The sequence below is a fragment of the Rattus norvegicus genome, unplaced genomic scaffold (genome assembly GCF_021556685.1).
Source record: "Rattus norvegicus strain SHRSP/BbbUtx unplaced genomic scaffold, alternate assembly SHRSP_T2T unassigned-0000063, whole genome shotgun sequence".
NCBI classification, from domain to species: Eukaryota; Metazoa; Chordata; class Mammalia; order Rodentia; family Muridae; genus Rattus; species Rattus norvegicus.
This window is the reverse complement of record NW_028238803.1, coordinates 123,355-144,602: the sequence shown is the minus strand read 5'-3', so window position 1 is coordinate 144,602 and position 21,248 is coordinate 123,355. Positions and strand designations below refer to the sequence as shown.

The 21,248-nt window shown below is 43.5% G+C and overlaps 13 pseudogenes; all 13 read right to left on the bottom strand.

Moving 5' to 3' along the window:
• Window positions 1-644: 644 nt before the first annotated feature.
• On the bottom strand, window positions 645-762 carry LOC147997778 (5S ribosomal RNA; annotated as a pseudogene).
• Window positions 763-3,165: 2,403 nt separating this feature from the next.
• Window positions 3,166-3,283, bottom strand: LOC147997777 (5S ribosomal RNA; annotated as a pseudogene).
• Window positions 3,284-4,457: 1,174 nt separating this feature from the next.
• LOC147997776 (chromobox protein homolog 3 pseudogene) lies at window positions 4,458-4,895 on the bottom strand (annotated as a pseudogene).
• Window positions 4,896-5,654: 759 nt separating this feature from the next.
• On the bottom strand, window positions 5,655-5,772 carry LOC147997775 (5S ribosomal RNA; annotated as a pseudogene).
• A 1,167-nt stretch (window positions 5,773-6,939) lies between these two features.
• On the bottom strand, window positions 6,940-7,377 carry LOC147997774 (chromobox protein homolog 3 pseudogene; annotated as a pseudogene).
• Window positions 7,378-8,233: 856 nt separating this feature from the next.
• On the bottom strand, window positions 8,234-8,351 carry LOC147997773 (5S ribosomal RNA; annotated as a pseudogene).
• Window positions 8,352-9,523: 1,172 nt separating this feature from the next.
• On the bottom strand, window positions 9,524-9,961 carry LOC147997772 (chromobox protein homolog 3 pseudogene; annotated as a pseudogene).
• Window positions 9,962-10,710: 749 nt separating this feature from the next.
• Window positions 10,711-10,828, bottom strand: LOC147997771 (5S ribosomal RNA; annotated as a pseudogene).
• A 2,367-nt stretch (window positions 10,829-13,195) lies between these two features.
• Window positions 13,196-13,313, bottom strand: LOC147997770 (5S ribosomal RNA; annotated as a pseudogene).
• Window positions 13,314-15,683: 2,370 nt separating this feature from the next.
• LOC147997769 (5S ribosomal RNA) lies at window positions 15,684-15,801 on the bottom strand (annotated as a pseudogene).
• A 2,640-nt stretch (window positions 15,802-18,441) lies between these two features.
• On the bottom strand, window positions 18,442-18,559 carry LOC147997768 (5S ribosomal RNA; annotated as a pseudogene).
• Window positions 18,560-19,729: 1,170 nt separating this feature from the next.
• LOC147997767 (chromobox protein homolog 3 pseudogene) lies at window positions 19,730-20,167 on the bottom strand (annotated as a pseudogene).
• Window positions 20,168-20,899: 732 nt separating this feature from the next.
• LOC147997766 (5S ribosomal RNA) lies at window positions 20,900-21,017 on the bottom strand (annotated as a pseudogene).
• Window positions 21,018-21,248: the final 231 nt, after the last annotated feature.

Here is a 21,248-nt window from a genome sequence, read left to right as displayed (position 1 = left end):
TTTTAAAGTCTATTTTTAGGGTTGGGGATTTAACTCAGTCGTAGGGCACATGCCTAGCAAGCACAAGGCCCTGGGTTCGATCCTTAGCTCTGGGAAGGAAAAAAAAAGGCAAAATAAAAGTTGTGAAGTCGGGCTGGAAGGATGGCTTAGTGGTTAAGAGCACTGACTGCTCTTCCAGAGGTTCTGAGTTCAAATCCCAGCAACGACATGGTGTCTCACAGCCATCTGTAGTGAGATCTGATGCCCTCTTCTGGTGTGTCTGAAGACAGCTACAGTGTACTTATATATAAGAAATACATCTTTTTTAAAAAAGTTGTAAAGTCTATTTCTGTTTGTTGGTGTGGTTTGGTTTGTTCTGGGATGGGTTTTTTAAGGTTGCTTTGTTGTTTTGGTTTCTGTTGGTTTGTTACGCACATGGTCTCACTGTGTATCCCTGCTGTCCTGAAATCTCCTGAGCTCCTGAGCTCCTGAGCTCCTGAGCTCCTGAGCTCCTGAGCTCCTGAGCTCCTGAGCTCCTGAGCTCCTGAGCTCCTGAGCTCCTGAGCTCCTGAGCTCCTGAGCTCCTGAGCTCCTGAGCTCCTGAGCTCCTGATTTTGATTGCCTGGCAAGAGCTCTACCACTGAGTTAAATCCCCAACCCCCAAAAGCCTACAGCACCCGGTATCCCAGGTGGTCTCCCATCCACGTACTAAGCATGCCCGACCCTGCTTAGCTTCCGAGATCAGACGAGATCGGGCGCGTTCCGGGTGGTATGGCTGTAGGCTCTTCTGACATTTTTTTAAGGAATATAAAACTATTCATTGACACAGCCAGAATACGGCAGATACATAGGTGAATGCGAGCAACAAACCAGTGAACTGAGCGCAGGACCCCAGTTGAAGAAATCAGAGAAAGGACTAAAAGAGCTTGAAGGGACTTGAGACCCCATATGAACAACAACACCAACCAACCAGAGCTTCCAGGGACTAAACCACAGCAGGACTTAATGGCCAACATCAGCTCTAACCATGATTCTACTTCCACATCAAACAGATTCCATGAATCATAACCTTTTAGTACAGATTTTAACTTCCTACAAAGGAATGTTTCAACCAGAGGAACCTTTACACAGAACAGCTGACTCGGACCTGCCTCTGTAGATCAGCTGGCCTCTTAAATCACAGCTCCACCTGCCTCTAGAGTTCTGGCATTAAAGGTGCACACCACCACACTAGGCCAAGTCTTGTTGTTAAATCAAGCTACTACTTCGTTTAATTCCGTTTTCTGAAGGTGGAGTTGGTATGAAAATAAACTACTGTATTTATTTGATAATACATCAATTCTGATGGGCTTGCTTTTAAACTATCCAATACATTACAGACTCTGCTTAATCCGAAAGGTTATGGTATCAGGAAAATGGTCAGGCTGATGGCCTCTCATCAACCTGTGTTTTCACGTTCAGCTCTTTTGAGTATTAAAAGCAAGCTAAAACAGACAGGTTATGTAAGTGTTTTATGCATACACTGCATACAAACAAACGCGCACACACACACACACACACACACACACACACACACACACAAACCAGAATGGTCCTTCTGTGTCCCAGTTAAAAATAAGTTCTGACTTGAGTCATGACTGTAAAATCTCCCCAGTGTTTAAGAAAAGCTGTTCTTCAAGCCGAGGAAATACAACATGGTGTCAAGTACTCTACTGTTACAGGAAGCAACTACAGAGAGCTCTCACTCGCTCAAAGGAGTCAGTGCCTTTTGACGCAGAACGAAAACCAAAAATCTCCCAACTACTGCCAATGCTTTCAAAACTAGCATATCAGACTTGATTTTCATCAGGATGCTCTTTGATCCACACTAGTAATTCAAAACCCAAGATCCAGATCATTCATATATATATATATATATTTTATATACATATATATATAATATTGTGTATTTATATATGCAAACAATTATTGTACTTCATTTCGGTACAAGAATGCCAAATCAGCCACTCCTCATAGAAGGCGATGACAATCTGAGGCCACTTCATATTCGCCTCCTTTGCTTGTCAGCAGCATCTCTCTTCTTCGATTTGCTCTCATCGGATTCACTATCAGATAAAGATTTCCTTTTTGGACAATCGTTTTCTTTACCAGCTTTTCGAGAATGAAGAAGTGCTTCAATTAATTCTGGACAATCTAAATTTTCTCCTGGTACCCAAGTATTATCGGCATCTGTAAACCCCTTCCACTTCACGAAATAGTTCACTACACAATGGTTCAGTACTTTTTCTACCACAAATTCTTCAGGCTCAGCATCTTCAACTCTTTTACTCTTTCCATTCTGTTTTTTTTTTCCCAATTTTTGCAATGTAGTTTTATTGGAGGCCATTTTTAAAATTTAATCGGAGACTTGAAGCGCGCTCAGATGCTCAGGGCCGCGGATTCTGCAGAGTCTCCCGCCTATGTGATTCAGCTCAGGCACATCCTAGAGGAGGGGTTCCTCTGACATTTTTAAAGTCTATTTTTAGGGTTGGGGATTTAACTCAGTCGTAGGGCACATGCCTAGCAAGCACAAGGCCCTGGGTTCGATCCTTAGCTCTGGGAAAGGAAAAAAAAAGGCAAAATAAAAGTTGTGAAGTCGGGCTGGAAGGATGGCTTAGTGGTTAAGAGCACTGACTGCTCTTCCAGAGGTTCTGAGTTCAAATCCCAGCAACGACATGGTGTCTCACAGCCATCTGTAGTGAGATCTGATGCCCTCTTCTGGTGTGTCTGAAGACAGCTACAGTGTACTTATATATAAGAAATACATCTTTTTTAAAAAAGTTGTAAAGTCTATTTCTGTTTGTTGGTGTGGTTTGGTTTGTTCTGGGATGGGTTTTTTAAGGTTGCTTTGTTGTTTTGGTTTCTGTTGGTTTGTTACGCACATGGTCTCACTGTGTATCCCTGCTGTCCTGAAATCTCCTCCTGAGCTCCTGAGCTCCTGAGCTCCTGAGCTCCTGAGCTCCTGAGCTCCTGAGCTCCTGAGCTCCTGAGCTCCTGAGCTCCTGAGCTCCTGAGCTCCTGAGCTCCTGAGCTCCTGAGCTCCTGAGCTCCTGAGCTCCTGAGCTCCTGAGCTCCTGAGCTCCTGAGCTCCTGATTTTGATTGCCTGGCAAGAGCTCTACCACTGAGTTAAATCCCCAACCCCCAAAAGCCTACAGCACCCGGTATCCCAGGTGGTCTCCCATCCACGTACTAAGCATGCCCGACCCTGCTTAGCTTCCGAGATCAGACGAGATCGGGCGCGTTCCGGGTGGTATGGCTGTAGGCTCTTCTGACATTTTTTTAAGGAATATAAAACTATTCATTGACACAGCCAGAATACGGCAGATACATAGGTGAATGCGAGCAACAAACCAGTGAACTGAGCGCAGGACCCCAGTTGAAGAAATCAGAGAAAGGACTAAAAGAGCTTGAAGGGACTTGAGACCCCATATGAACAACAACACCAACCAACCAGAGCTTCCAGGGACTAAACCACAGCAGGACTTAATGGCCAACATCAGCTCTAACCATGATTCTACTTCCACATCAAACAGATTCCATGAATCATAACCTTTTAGTACAGATTTTAACTTCCTACAAAGGAATGTTTCAACCAGAGGAACCTTTACACAGAACAGCTGACTCGGACCTGCCTCTGTAGATCAGCTGGCCTCTTAAATCACAGCTCCACCTGCCTCTAGAGTTCTGGCATTAAAGGTGCACACCACCACACTAGGCCAAGTCTTGTTGTTAAATCAAGCTACTACTTCGTTTAATTCCGTTTTCTGAAGGTGGAGTTGGTATGAAAATAAACTACTGTATTTATTTGATAATACATCAATTCTGATGGGCTTGCTTTTAAACTATCCAATACATTACAGACTCTGCTTAATCCGAAAGGTTATGGTATCAGGAAAATGGTCAGGCTGATGGCCTCTCATCAACCTGTGTTTTCACGTTCAGCTCTTTTGAGTATTAAAAGCAAGCTAAAACAGACAGGTTATGTAAGTGTTTTATGCATACACTGCATACAAACAAACGCGCGCGCACACACACACACACACACACACACACACACACACACACACACAAACCAGAATGGTCCTTCTGTGTCCCAGTTAAAAATAAGTTCTGACTTGAGTCATGACTGTAAAATCTCCCCAGTGTTTAAGAAAAGCTGTTCTTCAAGCCGAGGAAATACAACATGGTGTCAAGTACTCTACTGTTACAGGAAGCAACTACAGAGAGCTCTCACTCGCTCAAAGGAGTCAGTGCCTTTTGACGCAGAACGAAAACCAAAAATCTCCCAACTACTGCCAATGCTTTCAAAACTAGCATATCAGACTTGATTTTCATCAGGATGCTCTTTGATCCACACTAGTAATTCAAAACCCAAGATCCAGATCATTCATATATATATATATATATTTTATATACATATATATATAATATTGTGTATTTATATATGCAAACAATTATTGTACTTCATTTCGGTACAAGAATGCCAAATCAGCCACTCCTCATAGAAGGCGATGACAATCTGAGGCCACTTCATATTCGCCTCCTTTGCTTGTCAGCAGCATCTCTCTTCTTCGATTTGCTCTCATCGGATTCACTATCAGATAAAGATTTCCTTTTTGGACAATCGTTTTCTTTACCAGCTTTTCGAGAATGAAGAAGTGCTTCAATTAATTCTGGACAATCTAAATTTTCTCCTGGTACCCAAGTATTATCGGCATCTGTAAACCCCTTCCACTTCACGAAATAGTTCACTACACAATGGTTCAGTACTTTTTCTACCACAAATTCTTCAGGCTCAGCATCTTCAACTCTTTTACTCTTTCCATTCTGTTTTTTTTTTTCCCAATTTTTGCAATGTAGTTTTATTGGAGGCCATTTTTAAAATTTAATCGGAGACTTGAAGCGCGCTCAGATGCTCAGGGCCGCGGATTCTGCAGAGTCTCCCGCCTATGTGATTCAGCTCAGGCACATCCTAGAGGAGGGGTTCCTCTGACATTTTTAAAGTCTATTTTTAGGGTTGGGGATTTAACTCAGTCGTAGGGCACATGCCTAGCAAGCACAAGGCCCTGGGTTCGATCCTTAGCTCTGGGGAAGGAAAAAAAAAGGCAAAATAAAAGTTGTAAAGTCGGGCTGGAAGGATGGCTTAGTGGTTAAGAGCACTGACTGCTCTTCCAGAGGTTCTGAGTTCAAATCCCAGCAACGACATGGTGTCTCACAGCCATCTGTAGTGAGATCTGATGCCCTCTTCTGGTGTGTCTGAAGACAGCTACAGTGTACTTATATATAAGAAATACATCTTTTTTAAAAAAGTTGTAAAGTCTATTTCTGTTTGTTGGTGTGGTTTGGTTTGTTTTGGGATGGGTTTTTTAAGGTTGCTTTGTTGTTTTGGTTTCTGTTGGTTTGTTACGCACATGGTCTCACTGTGTATCCCTGCTGTCCTGAAATCTCCTGAGCTCCTGAGCTCCTGAGCTCCTGAGCTCCTGAGCTCCTGAGCTCCTGAGCTCCTGAGCTCCTGAGCTCCTGAGCTCCTGAGCTCCTGAGCTCCTGAGCTCCTGAGCTCCTGAGCTCCTGAGAGCTCCTGATTTTGATTGCCTGGCAAGAGCTCTACCACTGAGTTAAATCCCCAACCCCCAAAAGCCTACAGCACCCGGTATCCCAGGTGGTCTCCCATCCACGTACTAAGCATGCCCGACCCTGCTTAGCTTCCGAGATCAGACGAGATCGGGCGCGTTCCGGGTGGTATGGCTGTAGGCTCTTCTGACATTTTTTTAAGGAATATAAAACTATTCATTGACACAGCCAGAATACGGCAGATACATAGGTGAATGCGAGCAACAAACCAGTGAACTGAGCGCAGGACCCCAGTTGAAGAAATCAGAGAAAGGACTAAAAGAGCTTGAAGGGACTTGAGACCCCATATGAACAACAACACCAACCAACCAGAGCTTCCAGGGACTAAACCACAGCAGGACTTAATGGCCAACATCAGCTCTAACCATGATTCTACTTCCACATCAAACAGATTCCATGAATCATAACCTTTTAGTACAGATTTTAACTTCCTACAAAGGAATGTTTCAACCAGAGGAACCTTTACACAGAACAGCTGACTCGGACCTGCCTCTGTAGATCAGCTGGCCTCTTAAATCACAGCTCCACCTGCCTCTAGAGTTCTGGCATTAAAGGTGCACACCACCACACTAGGCCAAGTCTTGTTGTTAAATCAAGCTACTACTTCGTTTAATTCCGTTTTCTGAAGGTGGAGTTGGTATGAAAATAAACTACTGTATTTATTTGATAATACATGAATTCTGATGGGCTTGCTTTTAAACTATCCAATACATTACAGACTCTGCTTAATCCGAAAGGTTATGGTATCAGGAAAATGGTCAGGCTGATGGCCTCTCATCAACCTGTGTTTTCACGTTCAGCTCTTTTGAGTATTAAAAGCAAGCTAAAACAGACAGGTTATGTAAGTGTTTTATGCATACACTGCATACAAACAAACGCGCGCGCACACACACACACACACACACACACACACACACACACACAAACCAGAATGGTCCTTCTGTGTCCCAGTTAAAAATAAGTTCTGACTTGAGTCATGACTGTAAAATCTCCCCAGTGTTTAAGAAAAGCTGTTCTTCAAGCCGAGGAAATACAACATGGTGTCAAGTACTCTACTGTTACAGGAAGCAACTACAGAGAGCTCTCACTCGCTCAAAGGAGTCAGTGCCTTTTGACGCAGAACGAAAACCAAAAATCTCCCAACTACTGCCAATGCTTTCAAAACTAGCATATCAGACTTGATTTTCATCAGGATGCTCTTTGATCCACACTAGTAATTCAAAACCCAAGATCCAGATCATTCATATATATATATATTTTTATATACATATATATATAATATTGTGTATTTATATATGCAAACAATTATTGTACTTCATTTCGGTACAAGAATGCCAAATCAGCCACTCCTCATAGAAGGCGATGACAATCTGAGGCCACTTCATATTCGCCTCCTTTGCTTGTCAGCAGCATCTCTCTTCTTCGATTTGCTCTCATCGGATTCACTATCAGATAAAGATTTCCTTTTTGGACAATCGTTTTCTTTACCAGCTTTTCGAGAATGAAGAAGTGCTTCAATTAATTCTGGACAATCTAAATTTTCTCCTGGTACCCAAGTATTATCGGCATCTGTAAACCCCTTCCACTTCACGAAATAGTTCACTACACAATGGTTCAGTACTTTTTCTACCACAAATTCTTCAGGCTCAGCATCTTCAACTCTTTTACTCTTTCCATTCTGTTTTTTTTTTTCCCAATTTTTGCAATGTAGTTTTATTGGAGGCCATTTTTAAAATTTAATCGGAGACTTGAAGCGCGCTCAGATGCTCAGGGCCGCGGATTCTGCAGAGTCTCCCGCCTATGTGATTCAGCTCAGGCACATCCTAGAGGAGGGGTTCCTCTGACATTTTTAAAGTCTATTTTTAGGGTTGGGGATTTAACTCAGTCGTAGGGCACATGCCTAGCAAGCACAAGGCCCTGGGTTCGATCCTTAGCTCTGGGAAAGGAAAAAAAAAGGCAAAATAAAAGTTGTGAAGTCGGGCTGGAAGGATGGCTTAGTGGTTAAGAGCACTGACTGCTCTTCCAGAGGTTCTGAGTTCAAATCCCAGCAACGACATGGTGTCTCACAGCCATCTGTAGTGAGATCTGATGCCCTCTTCTGGTGTGTCTGAAGACAGCTACAGTGTACTTATATATAAGAAATACATCTTTTTTAAAAAAGTTGTAAAGTCTATTTCTGTTTGTTGGTGTGGTTTGGTTTGTTCTGGGATGGGTTTTTTAAGGTTGCTTTGTTGTTTTGGTTTCTGTTGGTTTGTTACGCACATGGTCTCACTGTGTATCCCTGCTGTCCTGAAATCTCCTCCTGAGCTCCTGAGCTCCTGAGCTCCTGAGCTCCTGAGCTCCTGAGCTCCTGAGCTCCTGAGCTCCTGAGCTCCTGAGCTCCTGAGCTCCTGAGCTCCTGAGCTCCTGAGCTCCTGAGCTCCTGAGCTCCTGAGCTCCTGAGCTCCTGAGCTCCTGAGCTCCTGAGCTCCTGAGCTCCTGAGCTCCTGAGCTCCTGAGCTCCTGAGCTCCTGAGCTCCTGAGCTCCTGATTTTGATTGCCTGGCAAGAGCTCTACCACTGAGTTAAATCCCCAACCCCCAAAAGCCTACAGCACCCGGTATCCCAGGTGGTCTCCCATCCACGTACTAAGCATGCCCGACCCTGCTTAGCTTCCGAGATCAGACGAGATCGGGCGCGTTCCGGGTGGTATGGCTGTAGGCTCTTCTGACATTTTTTTAAGGAATATAAAACTATTCATTGACACAGCCAGAATACGGCAGATACATAGGTGAATGCGAGCAACAAACCAGTGAACTGAGCGCAGGACCCCAGTTGAAGAAATCAGAGAAAGGACTAAAAGAGCTTGAAGGGACTTGAGACCCCATATGAACAACAACACCAACCAACCAGAGCTTCCAGGGACTAAACCACAGCAGGACTTAATGGCCAACATCAGCTCTAACCATGATTCTACTTCCACATCAAACAGATTCCATGAATCATAACCTTTTAGTACAGATTTTAACTTCCTACAAAGGAATGTTTCAACCAGAGGAACCTTTACACAGAACAGCTGACTCGGACCTGCCTCTGTAGATCAGCTGGCCTCTTAAATCACAGCTCCACCTGCCTCTAGAGTTCTGGCATTAAAGGTGCACACCACCACACTAGGCCAAGTCTTGTTGTTAAATCAAGCTACTACTTCGTTTAATTCCGTTTTCTGAAGGTGGAGTTGGTATGAAAATAAACTACTGTATTTATTTGATAATACATCAATTCTGATGGGCTTGCTTTTAAACTATCCAATACATTACAGACTCTGCTTAATCCGAAAGGTTATGGTATCAGGAAAATGGTCAGGCTGATGGCCTCTCATCAACCTGTGTTTTCACGTTCAGCTCTTTTGAGTATTAAAAGCAAGCTAAAACAGACAGGTTATGTAAGTGTTTTATGCATACACTGCATACAAACAAACGCGCGCGCACACACACACACACACACACACACACACACACACACACACAAACCAGAATGGTCCTTCTGTGTCCCAGTTAAAAATAAGTTCTGACTTGAGTCATGACTGTAAAATCTCCCCAGTGTTTAAGAAAAGCTGTTCTTCAAGCCGAGGAAATACAACATGGTGTCAAGTACTCTACTGTTACAGGAAGCAACTACAGAGAGCTCTCACTCGCTCAAAGGAGTCAGTGCCTTTTGACGCAGAACGAAAACCAAAAATCTCCCAACTACTGCCAATGCTTTCAAAACTAGCATATCAGACTTGATTTTCATCAGGATGCTCTTTGATCCACACTAGTAATTCAAAACCCAAGATCCAGATCATTCATATATATATATATATATTTTATATACATATATATATAATATTGTGTATTTATATATGCAAACAATTATTGTACTTCATTTCGGTACAAGAATGCCAAATCAGCCACTCCTCATAGAAGGCGATGACAATCTGAGGCCACTTCATATTCGCCTCCTTTGCTTGTCAGCAGCATCTCTCTTCTTCGATTTGCTCTCATCGGATTCACTATCAGATAAAGATTTCCTTTTTGGACAATCGTTTTCTTTACCAGCTTTTCGAGAATGAAGAAGTGCTTCAATTAATTCTGGACAATCTAAATTTTCTCCTGGTACCCAAGTATTATCGGCATCTGTAAACCCCTTCCACTTCACGAAATAGTTCACTACACAATGGTTCAGTACTTTTTCTACCACAAATTCTTCAGGCTCAGCATCTTCAACTCTTTTACTCTTTCCATTCTGTTTTTTTTTTTCCCAATTTTTGCAATGTAGTTTTATTGGAGGCCATTTTTAAAATTTAATCGGAGACTTGAAGCGCGCTCAGATGCTCAGGGCCGCGGATTCTGCAGAGTCTCCCGCCTATGTGATTCAGCTCAGGCACATCCTAGAGGAGGGGTTCCTCTGACATTTTTAAAGTCTATTTTTAGGGTTGGGGATTTAACTCAGTCGTAGGGCACATGCCTAGCAAGCACAAGGCCCTGGGTTCGATCCTTAGCTCTGGGGAAGGAAAAAAAAAGGCAAAATAAAAGTTGTAAAGTCGGGCTGGAAGGATGGCTTAGTGGTTAAGAGCACTGACTGCTCTTCCAGAGGTTCTGAGTTCAAATCCCAGCAACGACATGGTGTCTCACAGCCATCTGTAGTGAGATCTGATGCCCTCTTCTGGTGTGTCTGAAGACAGCTACAGTGTACTTATATATAAGAAATACATCTTTTTTAAAAAAGTTGTAAAGTCTATTTCTGTTTGTTGGTGTGGTTTGGTTTGTTTTGGGATGGGTTTTTTAAGGTTGCTTTGTTGTTTTGGTTTCTGTTGGTTTGTTACGCACATGGTCTCACTGTGTATCCCTGCTGTCCTGAAATCTCCTGAGCTCCTGAGCTCCTGAGCTCCTGAGCTCCTGAGCTCCTGAGCTCCTGAGCTCCTGAGCTCCTGAGCTCCTGAGCTCCTGAGCTCCTGAGCTCCTGAGCTCCTGAGCTCCTGAGCTCCTGATTTTGATTGCCTGGCAAGAGCTCTACCACTGAGTTAAATCCCCAACCCCCAAAAGCCTACAGCACCCGGTATCCCAGGTGGTCTCCCATCCACGTACTAAGCATGCCCGACCCTGCTTAGCTTCCGAGATCAGACGAGATCGGGCGCGTTCCGGGTGGTATGGCTGTAGGCTCTTCTGACATTTTTTTAAGGAATATAAAACTATTCATTGACACAGCCAGAATACGGCAGATACATAGGTGAATGCGAGCAACAAACCAGTGAACTGAGCGCAGGACCCCAGTTGAAGAAATCAGAGAAAGGACTAAAAGAGCTTGAAGGGACTTGAGACCCCATATGAACAACAACACCAACCAACCAGAGCTTCCAGGGACTAAACCACAGCAGGACTTAATGGCCAACATCAGCTCTAACCATGATTCTACTTCCACATCAAACAGATTCCATGAATCATAACCTTTTAGTACAGATTTTAACTTCCTACAAAGGAATGTTTCAACCAGAGGAACCTTTACACAGAACAGCTGACTCGGACCTGCCTCTGTAGATCAGCTGGCCTCTTAAATCACAGCTCCACCTGCCTCTAGAGTTCTGGCATTAAAGGTGCACACCACCACACTAGGCCAAGTCTTGTTGTTAAATCAAGCTACTACTTCGTTTAATTCCGTTTTCTGAAGGTGGAGTTGGTATGAAAATAAACTACTGTATTTATTTGATAATACATGAATTCTGATGGGCTTGCTTTTAAACTATCCAATACATTACAGACTCTGCTTAATCCGAAAGGTTATGGTATCAGGAAAATGGTCAGGCTGATGGCCTCTCATCAACCTGTGTTTTCACGTTCAGCTCTTTTGAGTATTAAAAGCAAGCTAAAACAGACAGGTTATGTAAGTGTTTTATGCATACACTGCATACAAACAAACGCGCGCGCACACACACACACACACACACACACACACACACACACACAAACCAGAATGGTCCTTCTGTGTCCCAGTTAAAAATAAGTTCTGACTTGAGTCATGACTGTAAAATCTCCCCAGTGTTTAAGAAAAGCTGTTCTTCAAGCCGAGGAAATACAACATGGTGTCAAGTACTCTACTGTTACAGGAAGCAACTACAGAGAGCTCTCACTCGCTCAAAGGAGTCAGTGCCTTTTGACGCAGAACGAAAACCAAAAATCTCCCAACTACTGCCAATGCTTTCAAAACTAGCATATCAGACTTGATTTTCATCAGGATGCTCTTTGATCCACACTAGTAATTCAAAACCCAAGATCCAGATCATTCATATATATATATATTTTTATATACATATATATATAATATTGTGTATTTATATATGCAAACAATTATTGTACTTCATTTCGGTACAAGAATGCCAAATCAGCCACTCCTCATAGAAGGCGATGACAATCTGAGGCCACTTCATATTCGCCTCCTTTGCTTGTCAGCAGCATCTCTCTTCTTCGATTTGCTCTCATCGGATTCACTATCAGATAAAGATTTCCTTTTTGGACAATCGTTTTCTTTACCAGCTTTTCGAGAATGAAGAAGTGCTTCAATTAATTCTGGACAATCTAAATTTTCTCCTGGTACCCAAGTATTATCGGCATCTGTAAACCCCTTCCACTTCACGAAATAGTTCACTACACAATGGTTCAGTACTTTTTCTACCACAAATTCTTCAGGCTCAGCATCTTCAACTCTTTTACTCTTTCCATTCTGGTTTTTTTTTTTTCCCAATTTTTGCAATGTAGTTTTATTGGAGGCCATTTTTAAAATTTAATCGGAGACTTGAAGCGCGCTCAGATGCTCAGGGCCGCGGATTCTGCAGAGTCTCCCGCCTATGTGATTCAGCTCAGGCACATCCTAGAGGAGGGGTTCCTCTGACATTTTTAAAGTCTATTTTTAGGGTTGGGGATTTAACTCAGTCGTAGGGCACATGCCTAGCAAGCACAAGGCCCTGGGTTCGATCCTTAGCTCTGGGAAAGGAAAAAAAAAGGCAAAATAAAAGTTGTGAAGTCGGGCTGGAAGGATGGCTTAGTGGTTAAGAGCACTGACTGCTCTTCCAGAGGTTCTGAGTTCAAATCCCAGCAACGACATGGTGTCTCACAGCCATCTGTAGTGAGATCTGATGCCCTCTTCTGGTGTGTCTGAAGACAGCTACAGTGTACTTATATATAAGAAATACATCTTTTTTAAAAAAGTTGTAAAGTCTATTTCTGTTTGTTGGTGTGGTTTGGTTTGTTCTGGGATGGGTTTTTTAAGGTTGCTTTGTTGTTTTGGTTTCTGTTGGTTTGTTACGCACATGGTCTCACTGTGTATCCCTGCTGTCCTGAAATCTCCTCCTGAGCTCCTGAGCTCCTGAGCTCCTGAGCTCCTGAGCTCCTGAGCTCCTGAGCTCCTGAGCTCCTGAGCTCCTGAGCTCCTGAGCTCCTGAGCTCCTGAGCTCCTGAGCTCCTGAGCTCCTGAGCTCCTGATTTTGATTGCCTGGCAAGAGCTCTACCACTGAGTTAAATCCCCAACCCCCAAAAGCCTACAGCACCCGGTATCCCAGGTGGTCTCCCATCCACGTACTAAGCATGCCCGACCCTGCTTAGCTTCCGAGATCAGACGAGATCGCGCGCGTTCCGGGTGGTATGGCTGTAGGCTCTTCTGACATTTTTTTAAGGAATATAAAACTATTCATTGACACAGCCAGAATACGGCAGATACATAGGTGAATGCGAGCAACAAACCAGTGAACTGAGCGCAGGACCCCAGTTGAAGAAATCAGAGAAAGGACTAAAAGAGCTTGAAGGGACTTGAGACCCCATATGAACACACCACCAACCAACCAGAGCTTCCAGGGACTAAACCACAGCAGGACTTAATGGCCAACATCAGCTCTAACCATGATTCTACTTCCACATCAAACAGATTCCATGAATCATAACCTTTTAGTACAGATTTTAACTTCCTACAAAGGAATGTTTCAACCAGAGGAACCTTTACACAGAACAGCTGACTCGGACCTGCCTCTGTAGATCAGCTGGCCTCTTAAATCACAGCTCCACCTGCCTCTAGAGTTCTGGCATTAAAGGTGCACACCACCACACTAGGCCAAGTCTTGTTGTTAAATCAAGCTACTACTTCGTTTAATTCCGTTTTCTGAAGGTGGAGTTGGTATGAAAATAAACTACTGTATTTATTTGATAATACATCAATTCTGATGGGCTTGCTTTTAAACTATCCAATACATTACAGACTCTGCTTAATCCGAAAGGTTATGGTATCAGGAAAATGGTCAGGCTGATGGCCTCTCATCAACCTGTGTTTTCACGTTCAGCTCTTTTGAGTATTAAAAGCAAGCTAAAACAGACAGGTTATGTAAGTGTTTTATGCATACACTGCATACAAACAAACGCGCGCGCACACACACACACAAACACACACACACACACACACACACACACACACACACAAACCAGAATGGTCCTTCTGTGTCCCAGTTAAAAATAAGTTCTGACTTGAGTCATGACTGTAAAATCTCCCCAGTGTTTAAGAAAAGCTGTTCTTCAAGCCGAGGAAATACAACATGGTGTCAAGTACTCTACTGTTACAGGAAGCAACTACAGAGAGCTCTCACTCGCTCAAAGGAGTCAGTGCCTTTTGACGCAGAACGAAAACCAAAAATCTCCCAACTACTGCCAATGCTTTCAAAACTAGCATATCAGACTTGATTTTCATCAGGATGCTCTTTGATCCACACTAGTAATTCAAAACCCAAGATCCAGATCATTCATATATATATATATATATTTTTATATACATATATATATAATATTGTGTATTTATATATGCAAACAATTTTTGTACTTCATTTCGGTACAAGAATGCCAAATCAGCCACTCCTCATAGAAGGCGATGACAATCTGAGGCCACTTCATATTCGCCTCCTTTGCTTGTCAGCAGCATCTCTCTTCTTCGATTTGCTCTCATCGGATTCACTATCAGATAAAGATTTCCTTTTTGGACAATCGTTTTCTTTACCAGCTTTTCGAGAATGAAGAAGTGCTTCAATTAATTCTGAACAATCTAAATTTTCTCCTGGTACCCAAGTATTATCGGCATCTGTAAACCCCTTCCACTTCACGAAATAGTTCACTACACAATGGTTCAGTACTTTTTCTACCACAAATTCTTCAGGCTCAGCATCTTCAACTCTTTTACTCTTTCCATTCTGTTTTTTTTTTCCCAATTTTTGCAATGTAGTTTTATTGGAGGCCATTTTTAAAATTTAATCGGAGACTTGAAGCGCGCTCAGATGCTCAGGGCCGCGGATTCTGCAGAGTCTCCCGCCTATGTGATTCAGCTCAGGCACATCCTAGAGGAGGGGTTCCTCTGACATTTTTAAAGTCTATTTTTAGGGTTGGGGATTTAACTCAGTCGTAGGGCACATGCCTAGCAAGCACAAGGCCCTGGGTTCGATCCTTAGCTCTGGGAAAGGAAAAAAAAAGGCAAAATAAAAGTTGTGAAGTCGGGCTGGAAGGATGGCTTAGTGGTTAAGAGCACTGACTGCTCTTCCAGAGGTTCTGAGTTCAAATCCCAGCAACGACATGGTGTCTCACAGCCATCTGTAGTGAGATCTGATGCCCTCTTCTGGTGTGTCTGAAGACAGCTACAGTGTACTTATATATAAGAAATACATCTTTTTTAAAAAAGTTGTAAAGTCTATTTCTGTTTGTTGGTGTGGTTTGGTTTGTTCTGGGATGGGTTTTTTAAGGTTGCTTTGTTGTTTTGGTTTCTGTTGGTTTGTTACGCACATGGTCTCACTGTGTATCCCTGCTGTCCTGAAATCTCCTCCTGAGCTCCTGAGCTCCTGAGCTCCTGAGCTCCTGAGCTCCTGAGCTCCTGAGCTCCTGAGCTCCTGAGCTCCTGAGCTCCTGAGCTCCTGAGCTCCTGAGCTCCTGAGCTCCTGAGCTCCTGATTTTGATTGCCTGGCAAGAGCTCTACCACTGAGTAAATCCCCAACCCCCAAAAGCCTACAGCACCCGGTATCCCAGGTGGTCTCCCATCCACGTACTAAGCATGCCCGACCCTGCTTAGCTTCCGAGATCAGACGAGATCGGGCGCGTTCCGGGTGGTATGGCTGTAGGCTCTTCTGACATTTTTTTAAGGAATATAAAACTATTCATTGACACAGCCAGAATACGGCAGATACATAGGTGAATGCGAGCAACAAACCAGTGAACTGAGCGCAGGACCCCAGTTGAAGAAATCAGAGAAAGGACTAAAAGAGCTTGAAGGGACTTGAGACCCCATATGAACAACAACACCAACCAACCAGAGCTTCCAGGGACTAAACCACAGCAGGACTTAATGGCCAACATCAGCTCTAACCATGATTCTACTTCCACATCAAACAGATTCCATGAATCATAACCTTTTAGTACAGATTTTAACTTCCTACAAAGGAATGTTTCAACCAGAGGAACCTTTACACAGAACAGCTGACTCGGACCTGCCTCTGTAGATCAGCTGGCCTCTTAAATCACAGCTCCACCTGCCTCTAGAGTTCTGGCATTAAAGGTGCACACCACCACACTAGGCCAAGTCTTGTTGTTAAATCAAGCTACTACTTCGTTTAATTCCGTTTTCTGAAGGTGGAGTTGGTATGAAAATAAACTACTGTATTTATTTGATAATACATGAATTCTGATTGGCTTGCTTTTAAACTATCCAATACATTACAGACTCTGCTTAATCCGAAAGGTTATGGTATCAGGAAAATGGTCAGGCTGATGGCCTCTCATCAACCTGTGTTTTCACGTTCAGCTCTTTTGAGTATTAAAAGCAAGCTAAAACAGACAGGTTATGTAAGTGTTTTATGCATACACTGCATACAAACAGACGCGCGCGCACACACACACACACACACACACACACACACACAAACCAGAATGGTCCTTCTGTGTCCCAGTTAAAAATAAGTTCTGACTTGAGTCATGACTGTAAAATCTCCCCAGTGTTTAAGAAAAGCTGTTCTTCAAGCCGAGGAAATACAACATGGTGTCAAGTACTCTACTGTTACAGGAAGCAACTACAGAGAGCTCTCACTCACTCAAAGGAGTCAGTGCCTTTTGACGCAGAACGAAAACCAAAAATCTCCCAACTACTGCCAATGCTTTCAAAACTAGCATATCAGACTTGATTTTCATCAGGATGCCCTTTGATCCACACTAGTAATTCAAAACCCAAGATCCAGATCATTCATATATATATATATATTTTTATATACATATATATATAATATTGTGTATTTATATATGCAAACAATTATTGTACTTCATTTCGGTACAAGAATGCCAAATCAGCCACTCCTCATAGAAGGCGATGACAATCTGAGGCCACTTCATATTCGCCTCCTTTGCTTGTCAGCAGCATCTCTCTTCTTCGATTTGCTCTCATCGGATTCACTATCAGATAAAGATTTCCTTTTTGGACAATCGTTTTCTTTACCAGCTTTTCGAGAATGAAGAAGTGCTTCAATTGATTCTGAACAATCTAAATTTTCTCCTGGTACCCAAGTATTATCGGCATCTGTAAACCCCTTCCACTTCACGAAATAGTTCACTACACAATGGTTCAGTACTTTTTCTACCACAAATTCTTCAGGCTCAGCATCTTCAACTCTTTTACTCTTTCCATTCTGTTTTTTTTTTTTCCCAATTTTTGCAATGTAGTTTTATTGGAGGCCATTTTTAAAATTTAATCGGAGACTTGAAGCGCGCTCAGATGCTCAGGGCCGCGGATTCTGCAGAGTCTCCCGCCTATGTGATTCAGCTCAGGCACATCCTAGAGGAGGGGTTCCTCTGACATTTTTAAAGTCTATTTTTAGGGTTGGGGATTTAACTCAGTCGTAGGGCACATGCCTAGCAAGCACAAGGCCCTGGGTTCGATCCTTAGCTCTGGGAAAGGAAAAAAAAAGGCAAAATAAAAGTTGTGAAGTCGGGCTGGAAGGATGGCTTAGTGGTTAAGAGCACTGACTGCTCTTCCAGAGGTTCTGAGTTCAAATCCCAGCAACGACATGGTGTCTCACAGCCATCTGTAGTGAGATCTGATGCCCTCTTCTGGTGTGTCTGAAGACAGCTACAGTGTACTTATATATAAGAAATACATCTTTTTTAAAAAAGTTGTAAAGTCTATTTCTGTTTGTTGGTGTGGTTTGGTTTGTTTTGGGATGGGTTTTTTAAGGTTGCTTTGTTGTTTTGGTTTCTGTTGGATTGTTACGCACATGGTCTCACTGTGTATCCCTGCTGTCCTGAAATCTCCTCCTGAGCTCCTGAGCTCCTGAGCTCCTGAGCTCCTGAGCTCCTCCTGAGCTCCTGAGCTCCTCCTGAGCTCCTGAGCTCCTCCTGAGCTCCTGAGCTCCTCCTGAGCTCCTGAGCTCCTCCTGAGCTCCTGAGCTCCTGAGCTCCTCCTGAGCTCCTGAGCTCCTGAGCTCCTCCTGAGCTCCTGAGCTCCTCCTGAGCTCCTGAGCTCCTGAGCTCCTCCTGAGCTCCTGAGCTCCTCCTGAGCTCCTGAGCTCCTCCTGAGCTCCTGAGCTCCTCCTGAGCTCCTGAGCTCCTCCTGAGCTCCTGAGCTCCTCCTGAGCTCCTGAGCTCCTCCTGAGCTCCTGAGCTCCTCCTGAGCTCCTGAGCTCCTCCTGAGCTCCTGAGCTCCTCCTGAGCTCCTGAGCTCCTGATTTTGATTGCCTGGCAAGAGCTCTACCACTGAGTTAAATCCCCAACCCCCAAAAGCCTACAGCACCCGGTATCCCAGGTGGTCTCCCATCCACGTACTAAGCATGCCCGACCCTGCTTAGCTTCCGAGATCAGACGAGATCGGGCGCGTTCCGGGTGGTATGGCTGTAGGCTCTTCTGACATTTTTTTAAGGAATATAAAACTATTCATTGACACAGCCAGAATACGGCAGATACATAGGTGAATGCGAGCAACAAACCAGTGAACTGAGCGCAGGACCCCAGTTGAAGAAATCAGAGAAAGGACTAAAAGAGCTTGAAGGGACTTGAGACCCCATATGAACAACAACACCAACCAACCAGAGCTTCCAGGGACTAAACCACAGCAGGACTTAATGGCCAACATCAGCTCTAACCATGATTCTACTTCCACATCAAACAGATTCCATGAATCATAACCTTTTAGTACAGATTTTAACTTCCTACAAAGGAATGTTTCAACCAGAGGAACCTTTACACAGAACAGCTGACTCGGACCTGCCTCTGTAGATCAGCTGGCCTCTTAAATCACAGCTCCACCTGCCTCTAGAGTTCTGGCATTAAAGGTGCACACCACCACACTAGGCCAAGTCTTGTTGTTAAATCAAGCTACTACTTCGTTTAATTCCGTTTTCTGAAGGTGGAGTTGGTATGAAAATAAACTACTGTATTTATTTGATAATACATCAATTCTGATGGGCTTGCTTTTAAACTATCCAATACATTACAGACTCTGCTTAATCCGAAAGGTTATGGTATCAGGAAAATGGTCAGGCTGATGGCCTCTCATCAACCTGTGTTTTCACGTTCAGCTCTTTTGAGTATTAAAAGCAAGCTAAAACAGACAGGTTATGTAAGTGTTTTATGCATACACTGCATACAAACAAACGCGCGCGCGCACACACACACACACACACACACACACACACACACACACAAACCAGAATGGTCCTTCTGTGTCCCAGTTAAAAATAAGTTCTGACTTGAGTCATGACTGTAAAATCTCCCCAGTGTTTAAGAAAAGCTGTTCTTCAAGCCGAGGAAATACAACATGGTGTCAAGTACTCTACTGTTACAGGAAGCAACTACAGAGAGCTCTCACTCGCTCAAAGGAGTCAGTGCCTTTTGACGCAGAACGAAAACCAAAAATCTCCCAACTACTGCCAATGCTTTCAAAACTAGCATATCAGACTTGATTTTCATCAGGATGCTCTTTGATCCACACTAGTAATTCAAAACCCAAGATCCAGATCATTCATATATATATATTTTTTTTATATACATATATATATAATATTGTGTATTTATATATGCAAACAATTATTGTACTTCATTTCGGTACAAGAATGCCAAATCAGCCACTCCTCATAGAAGGCGATGACAATCTGAGGCCACTTCATATTCGCCTCCTTTGCTTGTCAGCAGCATCTCTCTTCTTCGATTTGCTCTCATCGGATTCACTATCAGATAAAGATTTCCTTTTTGGACAATCGTTTTCTTTACCAGCTTTTCGAGAATGAAGAAGTGCTTCAATTAATTCTGGACAATCTAAATTTTCTCCTGGTACCCAAGTATTATCGGCATCTGTAAACCCCTTCCACTTCACGAAATAGTTCACTACACAATGGTTCAGTACTTTTTCTACCACAAATTCTTCAGGCTCAGCATCTTCAACTCTTTTACTCTTTCCATTCTGTTTTTTTTTTTCCCAATTTTTGCAATGTAGTTTTATTGGAGGCCATTTTTAAAATTTAATCGGAGACTTGAAGCGCGCTCAGATGCTCAGGGCCGCAGATTCTGCAGAGTCTCCCGCCTATGTGATTCAGCTCAGGCACATCCTAGAGGAGGGGTTCCTCTGACATTTTTAAAGTCTATTTTTAGGGTTGGGGATTTAACTCAGTCGTAGGGCACATGCCTAGCAAGCACAAGGCCCTGGGTTCGAACCTTAGCTCTGGGGAAGGAAAAAAAAAGGCAAAATAAAAGTTGTAAAGTCGGGCTGGAAGGATGGCTTAGTGGTTAAGAGCACTGACTGCTCTTCCAGAGGTTCTGAGTTCAAATCCCAGCAACGACATGGTGTCTCTCAGCCATCTGTAGTGAGATCTGATGCCCTCTTCTGGTGTGTCTGAAGACAGCTACAGTGTACTTATATATAAGAAATACATCTTTTTTAAAAAAGTTGTAAAGTCTATTTCTGTTTGTTGGTGTGGTTTGGTTTGGTTAGGGATGGGTTTTTTAAGGTTGCTTTGTTGTTTGGTTTCTGTTGGTTTGTTACGCACATGGTCTCACTGTGTATCCCTGCTGTCCTGAAATCTCCTGAGCTCCTGAGCTCCTGAGCTCCTGAGCTCCTGAGCTCCTGAGCTCCTGAGCTCCTGAGCTCCTGAGCTCCTGAGCTCCTGAGCTCCTGAGCTCCTGAGCTCCTGATTTTGATTGCCTGGCAAGAGCTCTACCACTGAGTTAAATCCCCAACCCCCAAAAGCCTACAGCACCCGGTATCCCAGGTGGTCTCCCATCCACGTACTAAGCATGCCCGACCCTGCTTAGCTTCCGAGATCAGACGAGATCGGGCGCGTTCCGGGTGGTATGGCTGTAGGCTCTTCTGACATTTTTTTAAGGAATATAAAACTATTCATTGACACAGCCAGAATACGGCAGATACATAGGTGAATGCGAGCAACAAACCAGTGAACTGAGCGCAGGACCCCAGTTGAAGAAATCAGAGAAAGGACTAAAAGAGCTTGAAGGGACTTGAGACCCCATATGAACACACCACCAACCAACCAGAGCTTCCAGGGACTAAACCACAGCAGGACTTAATGGCCAACA